The sequence below is a fragment of the Cephus cinctus genome, unplaced genomic scaffold (assembly GCF_000341935.2).
Source record: "Cephus cinctus unplaced genomic scaffold, Ccin1 Ccin1_scaffold1553, whole genome shotgun sequence".
Lineage (NCBI taxonomy): Eukaryota > Metazoa > Arthropoda > Insecta > Hymenoptera > Cephidae > Cephus > Cephus cinctus.
Window position 1 is genome coordinate 338,204 of NW_014333871.1, and position 12,314 is coordinate 350,517.

General features: G+C 48.6%; 1 protein-coding gene across 30 annotated transcripts in view; it reads left to right on the forward strand.

Annotated features, from left to right (window-relative positions):
- Nucleotides 1-12,314, forward strand: part of LOC107273268 (mucin-17) — a 225,126-nt gene that overhangs the window by 90,313 nt on the left and 122,499 nt on the right. For 3 of the 30 annotated variants that reach the window (XM_015751301.2, XM_015751302.2, XM_015751304.2), the window contains exon 2: nt 8,016-8,093. The exons of 26 other annotated variants lie outside the window; for them this stretch is intronic. The gene's annotated coding sequence lies outside the window, so the exon portion shown is untranslated. Of the gene's footprint in view, nt 1-168; nt 596-8,015; nt 8,094-12,314 lie in introns of those variants that run through there. One more of the 30 variants, XM_015751303.2, reaches the window with a different exon arrangement.

Below are 12,314 nucleotides of genomic sequence, written 5' to 3' on the forward strand. Positions count from 1 at the left end.
CCCCCCGCCCCCCTCCACGGCACCGCCAGGTCCTCCGGCAACCTTCCTCCGGCTCCTCTTCCCTCTCGCTCCGCATCAGTCCGCGCACCTCCTCGCCACCCCGGCGAACCACCAGCAGAGCCGAGCAACGCCACCTCCGCGGACTTGGCGTTCACGTACCGATCCCCAAGCCCCCGCGGCTGCCGGCTGCCGACTGGCGGCTGCCTAAGACAAGTGCCCGCGAGATATTCTCAGGATGAACAGGGGATTGTTACTCAGTCGACCTCATCGTCGGGTTTCGAGGAAATTACGCAACCCATCGTCATCGCGAACCAGTTCACTTTCGTAACCCGTAAATGGGATTCGGGATTCGGAATTTCACGGTTATTCGTATTGGCCAGATTTTTCACTAGCTCGAACCTAACGTGCCCACTGGGTACCGATAGGGCTAATCGCGTTATATACTCGTGGTACACGACACGGGATGTTATCGATGACCTGTAAACGGCGTATCTAGTAATCAAAGTCACGGACTGGTTTCTCTTTTACGCAAGGTGTGTCATCCAACTGGTAACGTGTCCATGGTCGTAGGGGTACCCGGCGAGGAACTTGGCGAGTAAGTAAAATGTCGTTTTTTTAAAAAAATAAAAAATTCCAATTTTTTTCGCGATTCCAATATTAATTTTTCTCTCTTATGCCGATAGTGTCAAATCGATTCCACGTGTTATAGATAAAGGATATTCACGTGGGGGTGTGTGTGCTATCTCGCGCTGGGAAATGTACGCGCTTCGGTAGGTACCTACCTACCTTGAGAGCAGGAGAAGGCGGAAGGTCGCAAAGGATCGTGTGCGAGGATCGCGGAAGTAACACGCGAATGATTCGATTCCGTACGGATCATCGCGCCCGATTTACATTGAAATATAGTCGGGCAATCCCAACCCATAAAATGGTACCACTGACATACGCGTATTCGTGTGCGATAATTCGAGTCCTTATCGAAATTCTAGGAACACGTATTGGTATGAAATTTATGAAGACCTCATATCGCTTTGAGAATTTTTGAATTTTCTATAGTTGCCGTGAGTGCGAGAGAGACGTAGCTATCGGGGCTTCCCTGCGTCAGAGAGAGACAGACGTAGGTTTGTTACTCAGAACTCATTATTTTCTTCGGACAATTTCTCATGGTCACCTTTACATTATAGATTGTATAGACACTCGCGGTCGATTCGTTGTATTATGGATTTCGGTCTTAAATTGAAGGAAATTGTTGAAAAAGAAAGTCCTGCTAGATCGTGATTGCAGGTCTTATTCCGTTGGCAGAGCTACGTTGTAAGGATCGGGCGTATGTATATATATATGGGTGTAGTAATTCCAAACATTAACCACAATTTATAAAGTGGGATTCACTTGTTTCTTTTACCATAGCTTTTTATACCGCATCGCGCTCCCTCCTTAATATTTAACAGGAGCGACGAAACTTCCCCGACAATATGGTCGAACTTTGGCTCCTTTTTTCTCTTTTTTTTTTTTTACTTCATCCTACTCGACGCTTCTCTATTCTATTCCCTTGGCAGTCCGGGAAGCGGCCACGACTGCCGCCCAGTCACGACATCGACTCCTTCACTGAATTCTAGACGAGATCGCGAAACGCTTCGTTAAAATCGCCCAGCTACGTACACAGCCCCGTTACTTCTTACATGGGGACACTGCCTGAAGGATTTCGTCGTCGTGGTATGCAGAGGGAAAAAGACGTTTAAATTTTGTGCGATATATCTGACTATAGTCATATCGTCATTTTCTACTGTTTACGCGTTTCTGGCATATGGCGGATTTGGATTGTTTCTCGTAAAATATCAAATATTGAAAAGGACAAGGACAGATTCGGAATAGGTCGCACTTGCGTAAGGGTGTGGTAATGGGGATGATGGGATACTGGGAATGGGTAAAAAATGGATGTGTATATATATATATATAGGATAAAAATGTCGATCCTCAAACTGTAGAATATTAGGGGTTGACGGGGTTGACGATGAGACTTAATTTCCTTCGCGCAATTTAAAAGTAATTGGACGCGATAACCTATGACCCGTAAGGGTTGTCGTTTTATTTGTGTCTCCTTAAGGCGAAAGCGTCTTAGGCGATGAATTCGAGGTGGTTCATTGCCGACCGCGTGAGGAATTAAGTCGATGGGTGGAGATTGGCTCGTGTTCTCGTAAAACTGAGGTGAGCTCTGTGTATAGGGGTTGGTCTTAATAGGGCGGTAGATAGACGACGCCCAGCATCCTTTTGTATGGACGTCGGGCGTATCGCGTCGGTTTTTAAACGTGACGGTTTTCACGCTCAAGACTTTACGGGCTGCACACAACGAGGCGTAATAATGTAAAGGACGGCTACCACATAGAACGGGCTTTTTACTATCCATCTCTCTAAGCGATATTGTGATTTTAGCTTCTCTTTGGGGCCGTATCTCTCGAGGAGGCCGTATCTCTTTAGAAGCCCGTATTCGCTCTGCGGCCTTCTGCTGCCTTTGGTTGGCTCTCGTAGCTGCACAGGCTGAGCGCACTCTGTGCGTCTCTCTTCTTTAAGCTGGTCTTTTCTCTCTTCGTCCTTCTTAGCCTTGTGCTTCTTCCGTCCGTCTGTCCTTCTCTTTCCTTCTGGTCGAAGCAACGAGAGAGACTGCGAGCCGGCGGAAACTTTTCTCGTGCAAAGTACCACGCGGACTGGCTCGAGGTTATGAAATTCTGATGGCTCATAAAATGTAAGAAAATTTACAGACTTCACTTCTCCAGCCAGGCTCGACGTTCTCTCTCCCCTCTCTGTCTCTCTCTCTCTCTCTCTCTCTCTCTCTCTCTCTCTGCTTCTTCGTGAGCCTCGCAGCCTCCAGCAGGACCAAGCTGGAAGGAAAAGGCATCCACGGATGGAAGCAGAGAGAGTAGAGTCGGGGGGGGGGAGGAGGTGGGAAGGAGAAAAATAGAATAAAGAGAAAGAGAGAGATAGAGGAGGAGTCTGGGATGCCGGTGGAAAGTTTAAAACTCGTGGCAATCGATTAGGGAACCTCGAGAAAACCCGAATGCAGAGACGGTTTCGTTCGGGACGTTTTCTGTCTTTGAAAATAGAGATTTGCCAATTCTCAAAGATTCACGTCTATTAACGACTTTGTCCCTTTAGGCGAATTCCCGTGGCCATTGCTGCCTCGTGGAATTAAGTTTACTTTTTTTCTACCTTATAGTTAACCTTCCTGCCCGGGAGACCGGCGGGAAATTATCGGGAGGTGGTCGGCGTCCTTGATAAGGGTTGGTTGACGGTGGTAGATAGGAAGGATGGTAAGGGGGGGAGTGATAGAAAATTCGAGCAATGCTGTTGGCACGGTCTGGGATATTGGGATGGAATTAATATTTATTCGTCGGAAATGAGAGAAGTATAAATACGTCCTCGGGAAGTTTAAAGACGCCGGGCGTCGGGTCTGACGTTTGCCGGTAAAACGAGAAATTAAGAAAGAGTCCAAAGGAAAGGCAGAAAATCGAAGAAACCTGATCTTCGTCTCTTGATTATCTCGACGTCTCCTGTGTTCAGTCTCTTTTGGTACCTTTGGAAAAAAAAAGATCGTTTCAAAAGTCGCCAGGTTGGCTTCATCACTTTTCTCTTACTGTTCCTCCCAACCACCTCCACTTCGTCTCCTAACTTATTTCTCTACGGGATGTTGACGAATTTTCAGTCTCTCTCGCCAGGGAGAGAAAGAGTGAGTGGGAGAGAGAGAGAGAGAGAAAATCTCGATCAAAGTCCCAAGTGATTCCCTCGGGAACGTCGCTGGCGTGCCCGGCGGGTTAATCAACGGCAACCAAATGAATACAGGCTGATCACTCGAAATTACGTGGCGCGGCCGGGCGACGCGAAACTATTTTCGTCAATCTTCATTTGCGCCCCGGCATCGAAACTTCTAGTTCCCAGGGTCGCGCGGATCCACCCCAGTACTATATACTACCAGGGCATCCCCTGGCAACATCCCTTTCCAGAGTCTCCTCTCACGTTCTCACCCAGCTTCCATCGGCACTCGCTCTCCTACTTCTAACGGACACTTTGGCCAAATCTGTCGAAGCGTTGTCCGAGTCCCTTCTAATGTACCGCCAGGGGTGGCTGGTAACGCTGTAGCCAATATTTGGCAATCTCGCGAATAATTATGTGGAAAGTTGACGGCATTGGCTGCCCGCTCAAAATACGTCTAAATATTAATAAGGTGTCCCTGCCTAGGGCGACGCTGCTCGACGCTGGCCGTCCCGTTCGGAGGCATTCACCAGCAGCGTCCGGGCGCTTTTACTTGTCCGTGAGGAGGGTATATTGGTTGCGCCTGTGGCTGCCACCCTTGGATGCCCTACCTCCACCACCCTCCACCACCCTCCTGCCAGCAATGGAGGCTGCCCTTACATTTGGTCTGCCGGGTGGTGGCTGCTTACGTTCGCTCTCGCATCCTGGTCCATGCTCTCTCGTGGCTCTCAGCATCCGTGCCAGAGGCAGAGGATGGCCAACCGACCGCTTATTCCTCTCATACCGCGACCTGACCTCTCCGCGGTATTGTCCGCATCTGCGGCCACCATAATAAATTTAGCTTGTATAGTCGTGGTTCACCAGGAGTCGATAGGAAGCGGCTATGGGATTTCTAAGGGTTGAAGTATTCAAGATATAGTTACGTCCCCCTGTATCGAGCCATTTCGAATCTTCCTTCCACTCGAGCACTTCGCCCGCTGTATATCCTAGCTTGAATTATGAAATTCTCTCCACTGTATCTTGGCTTTTCCTAACTCTAATTCCCTTTCGTATTTCGAATCTCTTTATGAGATTAACACTCGTCCTGACAGCGTTAATTCCGGTTCTCCCGCTATGCTCTTCAAGGTGGTAGGAGCGCGAGAGATAGAGGGAGAGTCACTTGGTAGTCGACGCAAAGACTCCCATGTAAGGGACGCTGCCACCTCCACCACCTCCAGACACTCTTCCATCGTCGTTCTCTTATTTTCTATCAGAGTCGTCTTCGCGATCGACCCACCCCGAGGTACTAATAATGGACGACAGTTGGAGGTGGAAGAAGGGTGATAAGGAGGTGGGTTTGGTGGAGGTGAATTAGAGAGAGAGAGAGAGAGAGAGAGAGAGAGAGAGAGAGAGAGAGAGAGAAAGGGGTAAAAGAAAATAATTCCATCTCTAGTATCTCCTAGATCTTTCACCGATACCTCCTCTTCTGGATGGTGGTTACGGAGGGTGGAGGTGAAGGAGAGATATGCAGCCGGATCTTACTTTCCAGTAGAAATCACCTCCACCGTCTCCACCTCCTCCGTCGTGCACCCTAATTCTCAGCAGGAGCCCGAACGCCGTCACTGTATTTACCATCGCGAGGTACTTAATTTTGCTTTCGAAATTAAGTCGGGGAGGTGAGTGGGACCGACGGCGCGTCGGGTGGTGGAGGCGACGCTATTCCGTGCGGGAGTGTGGGTGCGAGTTAGGTGCGGTCTCTGCTCACCCTTGGCGGTAGTGTTGGTACCGGGAGGTGGAAGTGCCGAGAAACCTTGGAGCAACTTCCGTCGAGTATTTTCCAAGACTGTCTCTGGCAATTAGAATACTCACTAGAAGTAGAGATGTTGCTTCCGAGGACGCTCTTCTCAACGGGCCACCATCTTACCCATTGCCGGAGACACCCCTTATCTTAGCAACCCTTATATCTACCTGGTTAATAACCGGGACCAAATCGGGGACGTGGGAGGAGATCGGTTGAAAAATATTTGAACATGGACACAATTTTTGTTTATCTTGATACGAGGTACTTTACCTGGGTCTCGTAAGGAGGTGCAGTTGATAGTCGCCAGCTGGGAGGTGGGTCGTGTCTCTGAAGAAGCATTAGTGTCCGGAATTAATTGATCGCGGAAAGGAAGTGGGTACCGAAGCTACATGCTCTTCGGGGTGAGCCCTGCGGGCTTCCAGGGTAATATCGGTACTAGTCCGTACCAGTCGATGGGCCACCTCCACCTCCCGCCTCTCATCCTCCCATAGTTAATGCTCGCATTGCCTCCCACTTCCATTGAGCCAACACTCGGCCGACACTCGGAATCACCTCCTCACCTCCCGTCACGATATAATCCGATACCTTTTTGGCACGCTTCACGTCTAACCGCCACCTCCCGGCTTCCATGTGACGTACGAATCTAAATTGGCCCTTTCCGAGTCCTCGCTTACGTCTTCGACCTCGCGACGTCTACCACCTCCCCGAAAACACTCCAGGCCCAGAGGCAAAGAGGCAAACGCCGGTTAGCAGCGTTTGTTTGACGAGGTCGAGAGTCGAGGGTTATTAAGCTCAGGCCGCAGACCACATCAGAGCCAGTCAGCCAGAGGGAGGAGGACCCCTTGGCATATTCACCCAGCGACCCTCCTCCTCGGCAACCTCCTCTTGGTATACCATCGAACCTTACAACCAACCGAACCACCTGCCTATCTATTATAATTTACGGGTACAATTTCGCCCTCGAAGCTCACCTCCCTGAGGTCGATCCTATCCTCCAATCTCGTCTTCCTTCAGCCTCCACCTACGTACACAGCATCCGGAATGCCTCCGACATATTCGCCCTTAGCTCACAATCAAACGTCCCTACCGAACGGTACAGCTCCAGAAGAAGACGACTAGTCAACTCCTGGCGTATGCTGAGACATGCTGAACTATGCTGAATGTTCTCATTGGGAACCGCGCGAGTGCCTTAAACGTCGCCTAATGGAAATAATGGCTTCGCGTAAATCCAGCATTCCTAGGCTACAGAACTGACTCCAACATACTCGTGGCTGTTTGGCTGACTGGCTGGTTAAACGTAGCGGCTAAATCTAACCAGGAATTAACTGCTTTTCACATTCCACGGTTAAATACCAAGTGTCCCATTGCTCTCGGTGTCATTATCCATTTCTTTTTCCACTCCCTCAAAATAAATCATCCCCTAAACAAATTCCCGTAAGAAATCATAAACACGATCACTCAAGTTGAAATTATCTGATCTTCATAACCGTCAATCTAGACTCTAACCAATCGTACTAAAATTTCATTATTTACCTATTCCACCCGTGCTAATCTTATGTGCATAAACATATGACTACTTCGTTACGTGACGTTCGCCATACATATATATATTGTCGAGAGGAATGCGTAACAATGCGTATCTAATGACGTAACAACGTTATACCTCATTCCATAGCGTGTGCGATTAAGCTCGCATGCTCTAAGGACATATCTACTCTAGATATATCAACTCAAATGTTACCTACTCGCTAATATACCTTCTCCACCTTCCTCACCTTCTCCACCTTCCCCACCTTCGCCCGGCAGTAGCTTCTCGGGTTCCGCTAGCTGCCTGGATATTTACCGATTCCAATTGGTTTCGTGATTGCGCCTAAGTGCCGGATAGATATGTTTCGCTTAGCGATAGAAACCACCCCGTCTGTGGGTATCGAAAGCGAATCAAATTTCTTGGTTAGTGATCGCCCTTCGTTTCCCGACCTTAGAAGAAGCTTCCCGAGGAAGAATCGTTCTGCTGGCTACGTACCGTGTGCGTTTTCACGTACCTTGTACATTGCGTGGCAATACTGGAACTGGCTGTTTGTGCGTGTGCGCGTGTGTCATCGTGAGAGACAAAGAGAATCGGGGGTGGTTTGAGCTGCCTTTGCGATTCAGCAGCTATGAATCAAGTCGTTTGACAGAGGCGGACATTAGCCAGTACGGGGGCTGGGGGGGGGTGGTGAGCACCCCTTCGGCGGGGGGATGAAAACCGTTGGATCCTGGAGACGTCGGACGATATCGTTAACAACTCACCTCGCTTTAAATTATGCCTGCAGGGTAATTACAGAGAAACGTATGACATTCGTGCAGGGCAATAATTAATTTTCGCAATTACCTAACCCCTGTTTCCGCTGTTTTTAGATACCCGCTCCGTTCCGCCGTAGGCTTTTTACTTTCTCTTCTTAATTTTATTACATCGTGTTATACATAATTCGGTTCTTTTCTTCTTTTGTTACAGGTAACTTCCAGGAAGAACTTCGTTATCGTCATTATTGTCAAAAACGTCTGATTAGCTAGAATTCGTCATTGCTGGTTGGTAAGTCTGTTAAAAAAAATTTTTTTTTTCGCATTTATCATTTTGTTCTATTTTCAATTTTTCGAAGGTTCTCACGGATTTATACATAGCTTTACTGACTCATGCATTGACGCTGTTTTGGGACTGTACTGGGGGTCGCAAAGGTAGACGGGGTAAATTAGTAATTAGAAATCTGATATAGGTAGGTCGAGTTAGCGGGTGAGAGAGAAAGAGAGAGAGAGGGAGAGGGAGAGAGAGAGAGAGAGAGAGAGAGAGAGAGAGAGAGAGAGAGAGAGTGAGAGAGAGAGAGAGAGAGAGAGCAGCAACGGTGTTTCGGCTTTGCGTGGCTCCGGTCGCGTGGACTTCTGCGACAGGCACGGCCTCGCGTGACCCGACGCCCCCCGGGGGGGTGGAAATGGCAGGCTACGGGGTAGAAAACGGTAAGGGATGACAATTATGCCCTACAGGTAATTGCCAGGTTGCAGCTAAACGGAGTGAGTGCCCACCCACGATACCAGGCGCGGAACGCGAGCTTTCACCAGAAAATCATGGCTTTTAAAAAGCGTTACGCTCACCCCCTCCCAGGCTACTCCGAACTCCCCCCTCCCGCTTAAGACCACACCAATTTACTACCCGTGAACCCCTTTACCTACAAACCCCTCTATATGTACCCAAACACCATATCCACGCATCCCTTAACCCGCAAATGCACCATTGCACCAAATGCACCATTCGCGTATAACCCCTTGAACCAAGTGCAACCCTTAAAATAATTATTTTTCAAAATTCACAATCACAGGTAAAATCCTCCCCTCGATGTATAAAAAGCGATAACACAGCCACCATTTTAGAAGCCATCAGCGGCAATAACGTTAAGAAAATGGGTAGGTGGTAGCTATGGGGGTTGTATCGACAGGGGTAGCGCGGGGTGGAGGCAGAGGGTTAACCGCGCAATATTCATGCGAACATACCCTGTGCAGCGAATATCGTTAAAGGATGAACCATAAGGGTAGAGGTTGTAGCAGAGGTTGCGTAATGGGAGGCGTGACGAAGATTTCCAACCCCCCAATAAGTCTAGTCCACGTTTTCGCAGTTAGGTCCTCTTCTCATGCGACGACAAAGACATTCCATCCAGGGATCGGAAAGACGGATACACTTTCCGGTGTATTTCCACGTGTACTTCCAGCGGCTGGAATATATATATATATATATGTATATATATGTATTTCATACGGGTTATCCAATACCGAGCAGCCGAGCCGACTGGGAACTCGAAAAGCTCCCACAGAATTAACCGCAAATGTGTGTTATTTCGCCATACGCAAGTACGAATACACGCCCGACATGCATTATAAAAGCGGCCGCAGGAGACACGTACGACGTTCGGGCTGGACGTTTCGCACGGGCGATTTCCCACGTACGTCCGCGAACCCCCACGTGCACCTGTCGCACCTTAGAGCTGAACAGCCGAGTGACCAAGTACACCCATAAAGGTTTAACGCTATACTTTTAACCTAGATACACACCTGGCGTTACCCTGCCGTTCAAAACTTTACCAAATAATTCCTATGGAAAGTTCAGGACCGCACGGTCCTCAACCCTTATTCATTGGACTTCCGGTTTCGGTTGGGTTGGTTTCTTTCGCTTTTTCTTTTTTATTCATGCTGTACAACGTATAGGCACTACGTTTGGTTTACGTGGAAAAGGAGCAATCGTGTCGCCTCGTGTCGTGTCGCTGAAGTGGTTGCATGCAAACTCACCCTAGTCCGTCAGCCAATCAAGCTGCCAACCAGTCAGCCAGTCATGGAATTACTGACTGGTGGTCTATAGAGTCGGATAGTTATGACATATTGATAACATGATTGATAAGGACACACGTGTCTTTGATTGTTGGGTTTTGATAAACAAATTTTCTCTATTGGCTGATCGGATCAGTTTGATCCTCTTGTATCTTCTGGTCCAGGTGACAAGGTACACTGTCGGCTGGTAGATCTTGAAGGGGTATAGAAATCGTAACGCAAGACAGCTATTATAAAAGCATTAATCATATAAATAGGGTAGGGTCGAAGGGGTAGTTCTAACCCCCCAGCCGACTCACCCTGTACGGGACGGGCGGTCAAGCATACTGAATTATCGATAGGTCAGGACTGGAAGGCAGAAGCGTCCCTTCGGTTTACATCATCCGGGTCGAGTGAAGTCTTCTTCCTGGAGCATTATCTTCCAGTCCCCCTTCCAGTCCCCTTTCTAGTCCTCCTTCAGTCCTCTCACCGTCAGACCACCGATACACTCCGCGATCATCAATTATTCTGTTCTCTCATGTACGCTACAGTGTACGGCGCCTTATATCGACTTCCTACCCTTGCAGGAACTGCACTCGTTGCTGATATAGGGTTGGGAGGTGCATCGATACCTTATCGTATACCTGGTTCAACCCCTAACAGTCCTGTATTTCGAAGTGGTAGGGTTATCGAATAGGAAAAAATGGGAGCTAGATCGTTTACCCGAGCTTGGATCACTGATCTGGATGATGATCGATTTTTATTTTTGATCGGGATTCTGGTACCTTTTATCGTGTCTCTTGATTTCGTTGGCTACCCTGACGATTTATCATGAGGTTGCTCGAAGTTATCTCGCGCAATTTTATTTGACAAAATAAGCCATTAAGTTGGCAGCAGTGTCTGTCTTCGTGGTTGCGGTACCGATAAAGACGCCAGCCTTGCCTGTTGTCGTGGTACGAGTGTGAGACAAGGGCAATATCAACGGGGTGAAGTGGGAGAGGCTCTAGAAAAGGACCCTGGAGAAAAGGGCTGCACGAGGAGGATCTGCAGCGATGGGATTACCCACCCGACCGAAAGGAGATTCCACTAAGCTTTCAGATTTTACCCTCTTAGCCGACCAAGGATTATAAAACGCAAATACATCCCTTGATTAGCGGGGATAAAATAAACATCGAATTTTGCCCTTTTACCCAAAATCTTCGAGTCGATCGTTCTACAAGTTCCAGCCCTTGGACCCTTCCCGATATGACTTTGTTTTTTGGGTCCCAGAGGGTGACTTTGTGAATTTTGAAAAAAAAAAATTTCTTTACCCATTTCGAAGATGGACACTTTACCCGGATAAACTGCACCGAGGGAGAGAAGGAACGAGTATGTTTTACAGAGGGCGAGAGAGACAGAGAGAGAGAGAGAGAGAGAGAGAGAGAGAGAGAGAAGTTTGAAGCCCGGGGAAGACTCAAGCATCCTACGGAAGTCTGGCTCTAATTAAGCGACCCCTACTTCTACCACCCTCACCCGTTCACTCATCATCTTTCATCCCGCTGAAGCTCATCCTCCCACCTCCCCCTGCCCGATCCTCAGGAAGCCCTCGCGAACCTCCCGCTAAGGTCTGAGGTGAAGGTAAGCATCCGTTCCGCATGTTATCATATTCCTGATTGTTATGTCTTCGCTCGCGATATCCAACTATCCTTCATCCGCCACCGTTAACCTCCATCCTCCACCTTCATGGCTCCTTGGGAACACGAGAGGAGTACAGGGTTTCTAATTAAATTCCACTCTTTCCTAGGGATTTTTTTAAAGGTTTTCTCAAGCGCGCCTTAATTGCCCTGGAATGATGGTAGAGGGATGCGGGGAGGGTGGGGGGGGTCGAGAGTTCACCGCTGGATTTCACCCCCCTCCTAGTCGACCCCTCTCTACCTCACCGCAGTATCGCTCATAGTTATTCCTCCTCGCGTCTTCTCTTAATTGGCACATAATTACATAAACAATTACTGTACCGGGTGGGGGGAGCACCCCTTCGTAGGAATTCACGTGGTTCAAAATTTCAGCAATTTTACCAGAATTGCTTGTAACAACCTTCAAAATACTGAAGCGAAATTTACAATCCCCCCTCTCGAGCACGATAAGACCTACGAGCCTGTTCGTAACTCGCGGTCGAACCGACACCCTCGGTACGATTAGCGGAAACGGTGCTGGCGAGCTCAACATATTTATGGGGAATTGGGCGGCGGAGTGGCGCAGCGTGAATTCAGCAACGAAACTGGCAACGAACGAACGAGGAGCCGTGCTTGCGGCAACATTATCTAAAATTCAAGCTGTAATTACTTTGCTGGGCGGCGCCTCCGCTTGATTTATAGTCATCGCGCGATGCAGCTGCGTGGGTGTAAGTAATTAAAAATGTACCATCGCGTGGTACGCTTGCGAGAAAGAGGTTCGAATGGAGGATGGGTGGGGGGGGGGGGAAGGG